Source organism: Triticum aestivum, chromosome 4A, assembly GCF_018294505.1.
Source record: "Triticum aestivum cultivar Chinese Spring chromosome 4A, IWGSC CS RefSeq v2.1, whole genome shotgun sequence".
Lineage (NCBI taxonomy): Eukaryota > Viridiplantae > Streptophyta > Magnoliopsida > Poales > Poaceae > Triticum > Triticum aestivum.
In genome coordinates, this window is record NC_057803.1 from 592,144,669 (window position 1) to 592,150,091 (window position 5,423).

A 5,423-nucleotide genomic window follows, 5' to 3' on the forward strand; every position below is an offset into this window, starting at 1 on the left:
TTACTGCATCAGGCTCTGATCTTTTTGGCTTGAAGTTCTACGCCCCATGGATAATGCGGCTGATCAAACTTCACCCCGCTATCTCATATCAGTCATCTGCTCGCAATCATCGGATCTTTCTGCCTGATGTGGATATGTCTATTGAAGCCATCTATCCTGAGCCTGCCAAGGAACCTCTAAGTCTTCAGAATGCAGAGCATCAAAGTTTTTCTCAAAACATTGAAGGAGTTGAAGCAGTCACTCGTGTGTATCCTTTGGCTGGAACTACACGTGCACCACATCCTGCCCTTACTGAAGCCACCGGCAGCACAACTGCCGAACGACCCAAGAAGCGCACTCGTGTTCTTAATGACCGAGAGCTTCTGGTGGCTCTTCATCAGAAACAGGATAGGCATCATGACTGGCTGAAGCGCCAAATGCAAAGCCTCTTGGTGGATGTCAACCGCATTCGCAATCTTGCCACCAAGAATGCTTTTGTTGCCCATGAAACCTCTCGACGCACATGGAAAGGGCTGACGCTGATGTGCTCTGAAGATGATCTTCAAGAGGATGGCTTCTCTGAATGCTTCAAGTTTGACTCCACACCTCCTCGAAGGGCAGTGCTGCGATGCACTCCATCTCTTGAAGACTCTGAGTTCTCTTCCTCTGCTGCAACTGTGAATGCCAGAGTGATCGAGGATGAAGACGATGCCACTTCACCGCCACCTCCTTCAGCATGCTTCGACACTGCTCCAACTACTTCTGCACCGCCGAACACCACCGACGACCCTGCTGCTTCACCTACTCTTCATGGGAACGAGTAGATGCTCTATGTCTTCAAACCTTTTTGGTCCTTACTGACAAAAGGGGGAGAAGCATATGAGTTTGATAGTCTTCAAGCGGGTCCATATGGGCGGGTGCTTTATATTTTGCTTCGTGTTTACAGCTCTCGTTTTGATACATTTGGTTCTTTGAGTTGTAACACTTAAACTCAATGGTCGTCTGCTACTTATTTGCCACTTTGTGATGCGATGATAAATTCCGCATGTGTGATGATAAATTCCGCACTTAGATCATTTTGCAGACATCCATTTTCCATTATGCATGTCATTATCTTCACATATCTTCACATGCATAATGAATTGTCATCATAAGTTGAAGAGGATCTCCACAAGTACAATCTGTCATGTGCATTTGTATTTCAAAAGCAAATTACTTATATGCACATCTTCAGGGGGAGCCCTTGCAACTTATGAAGACAATTCCTTATCCTTTACAATTTCACATATTATATTCCCCGTTGAAAACTTCAACTAGTTTGTCATTAATCACCAAAAAGGGGGAGATTGTAAGTGCATCTAGTGCCATCCCTAGTTGGTTTTGGAGTATTGATGACAAACCTAGTTGAGGGACTAATGTGTTTGTGAGAATTGCAGGATAACACAGGTAGAAGTCCCTCATTGATTCGGTTTTCCTACCAGAGATGACCCCTAAAAATGAATGAAGACATTGATGTCAAAGGTGGTATGTGAAGATACTCACATTGAAGACTATGACAAGAGAAGACATCGCATGAAGCCTATGGAGCTCGAAGACTTAGATCTTTTGTAGTTCTGTTTCTTCTTTGTTGAGTCATAGGAACCACCGTACTGTTAAGTGGGGTCCAAGTGAACTAGTCAGAATGACTGAAGTGATGCTTAACCAAAACATATGTCTTCGAGTGAAGACTATGAGAGCGAAACTTGTCCAGAGTCGGACAAGTCAGCTTTGCTTGCAGCCCAAGTAAAGCTGCCGCGTGAGTTTGAAATCTGACTGTTGGAACACATGTCAGTTCCTTAGTGACCCAGGGTCATTTCGGACAAATCAGGTCGGGTTGCCTAGTGGCTATAAATAGCCCACCCCCTACAACCATAAACGGTTGGCTGCTCAGAGTTAGAGTACGGCTTTTGTCGTTTGAGAGCAACCCATCTCGAAGCCTTTGAGAGAAAATTTCTTGCGAGGATAAAGCCCTAACCACCCAGAGCCAAAGAGTGTTAGGCATCACTTAAGTCTTCTTGTCTGTGTGATCTGAAGACTTATTACACTTGAGGACTGTGAATCCTCCAGCCGGTTAGGCGTCGCGTTCTGAGCATCCAAGAGACATTGTGGATTGCCGGTAAACGAAGTCTGTGAAGGTTTGGGAGTCTACCTTGAAGACTTACCTGAGTGATTGGGCGAGGTCTGTGTGACCTTAGCTCAAGGAGAATACGGTGAGGACTGGGTGTCCTGAGCTGCGTGTTCAGGACTGGGTGTCCGGGACTGGGTGTCCTCAGGTTTAAATACCTAGCCGCCCTAACCAGATGTACAGTTGTCACAGCAACTGGAACTGGTCCAACAAATCATTGTCTTCAACGAGTCACTGGTTTCATCCTTCCCTTCCCTTTACTTACTGTTGGTCCTTGTGAAGTCATTGTATAATTGCACTATCTTTTGTCTTCACTGAGTGACTGCATGTTCTGTTTGGCTTCATAATATCTTTCTACCTGATCCTTACTACACTGCTGCTATTAGTCATTGTGCTTTCATTCCATTGAATACTTGACTATGGTTTGCTTAGTGTAGTCTATCTTCCGCTGCATGATAATAGGTTTATTTCTATCGTTTGTCTTCATAACTTCCATGTTTTGAAGACTTTCATAAAAATCGCCTATTCACCCCCCTCTAGTCGATATAACGCACTTTCACCGGCGCACTTTCAGTAGGCATCACATGCGCACGTTGTAAGGGCCATCACCTCCTTCATCCATCGATCCATCCTCAGATCAGATACTCACGCATCGACCTTGTCAGGCCTCTCTGCCATCGACGTCACCACAACGCCATACAACATCGTCCTCCTGCATGAGTCCATCGCCACCCATCGGACGCCGAGTCTCCACTGCGCCACGCCGCCGAGATCAGCCGCCATCGATGTGTAGGATGAAGCGCCGTTCCACCACCTACCGATGCCCGACCACCAAGTCGTCCACATGTCCGTTCAGCTGATGAATGTCTCCAAAGATGATGCCCCCACGGGGGTGACGATAAAGACGTCGCCATCATTCGATCTAGGAGGCCCCTCAACGCCACCAACGAGGGCTACGACGCCCACGGGCGCCGTCGTTAATGTTAGCCTCCTCCAGATCTGAGGTTTCCCCCGAAAACAATGGAGCGAGGGGCGCCCCCACCATCGCCTCCAGTGAGGAAAACGGCACCCACGGGCGCCGCCAACGATTGCGGCATCCTCACCCACTTCAGCAGCTAGGCCGCCATCTCCTCCTCCACTTGATCCGTCGCCGGGAAGCCAACGTGAGGCAACACCCACTGACCAGATCCCTTTGGACCGACGATGAAGACAACTCAAGGTAGAGGAGGTCACATCGCTGTGTGACCGGCGCCATGGCCACACACACGTTGTCCCGAAGTGCCCGCTCAAGATCCACCGTCACAGCCACGCCTCCAAGCCGCGACGGAGGGACGCCCCGCCGCCACCATCATCTCCCCGGACAGACCACAGTTTGGTAGCGTAATGGGCATGCATATGTTCGTGTGTGTATGAACAAACGTATCATTCGTTGAACATTGAAATCCCTCCTAATCCTAAAAAAAGTGTATGTTGACCAGCAGAGTGCCACATTGGGAGGGTCAAAGTCCACCACGAACTGATTGGTTTACGCGTCGCGCGTGCGTGTCCATGTCCAAGTCGTCATACCCCCAGAACCTCGGGGCGGGACTAACGCATTGCCGACTAGAGCAACTGCACATTGCCGACTAGAGTGTGTGAAGATTCTGAAAGGCTTCAAAATTGCAATACGGTTGTGATCCCCTCTTAAGTAGTAGTAATTGGTGCTCCCTCCGAAAAGAAATATAAAAGCATTTAGATCAGTACTTTATAATGATCTAAATGCTTTTATATTTTTTTGATTGCATAGGAGGTCCCTAGAAAATAAAATAAAATAGGAGTTTTTTTGAGAAAAAAATAGGAGTTTTCTTGTAGGCTTATCTCACAAAATATGTTCAAACTAGTCGATCGACGTCAAGCACTGGAGCACACGCAGCTTACCCACATACTCGGAAGCCCACCCAAAAGAACTATGCACGCCTGTTTCAATCAGAGACGTGTCATCGCCAGCGACGCGCCGGCCATGACTTTCTCCGGTGACTAGTAGTAGAAGTCCGTCGCACACCTCATCGGTCCTCTCAAGGATCTTCGAACAAGTAGCCAGCCAGCCGCTACGCGCCGGCCAAAGCCGGGAAATACCAGTCATCATGCAGATGGGGACGAGGACGACGATGGAGCTCGCTATCCAGCTGGGTTCCCCGTTCCCCGCCTTGCCAGGATAAGCCCGCCGGTGTCTTCTTCCTCTCCGCCTCCGGTGTTTGCGTTTCACACAGGCGACGACGACTGATGGCGAGTATTGGTTTGACTAGTGTGACGCGAATCACCTTGCATTGGCAGCCACGCACTTGGTCCATGGCAGTCTCTGACTCCCTCCGCTCCGAATTACTTGTCGCATGTATGAATGTATCTATATGTATTTTAATTCTAGATACATTTATTTCAGCAATGAGTAATTTGGGACGAAGGAAGTAAGTACCCTAGTACGCTGCCGTTGCCGTGACCGCGAGGCCGACGGTGGGTGTGTGATCAACCCGTGACTCCAACATTATGTATCTCTGCTTCCAAAGACTTCTCACTATACCTTATAAAATGGTTATACTGTAAAATAACTGCTGTTTTAAGGTTTTGGAGCCAAAAAGCATGCAGATCAGATACTGTAAAACCGAGATGAGTGAATTTCAGTTTTTACCCCTTCGAACTCAAAGTCAAGCATGGACGTCTCTTTTTTCCGGTATACCACATATGCCTTTTTCAGTATACCACACACGCAAACGTTTTGGCGCGAGGGAAGTTTCAGGGCGCCACCGTCCAGCTGCTACCGCCTTCTCTGCCTGCTACCCGTGATTCCGACCGCTGCCTTCGTTGCTAACCTAGCGGGATACTCCCCCGACGTTGGCCGCCGCATTCCGAAGGCACTCGGAGCTCGAGGCCGCTCGAATCGAGCTATAGGGTGCGCACTCAGTCCCTGCCATGCCATGGATGCGGGCTCGAACTCGCCTCCGAGGGCTGGCGACCAGGTAATGGCGCAAGTCGCATGTTCTTCAGCCTCGTCGTTCTTCCCGCGCGCACACGCCCACCTCCGCCGCCGACCTCCGCCGCCGACCTCGATGCCGCCCCGCCTGACCACCCCCGCCGCCCGCTCCTCGACATGGTGACACAGGAGGCCACCGCTGCCGGCCTCCACCACGCCCCGTCCTACCACCCTCGCCGCCCGCTCCTCGGCATGGAGACGCAGGGAGCCATCATCGTCCGTCCTGGGGTTGTTGTCGTCGTGTGTGGCCATTGGTCACCACGCGTGGCCGCG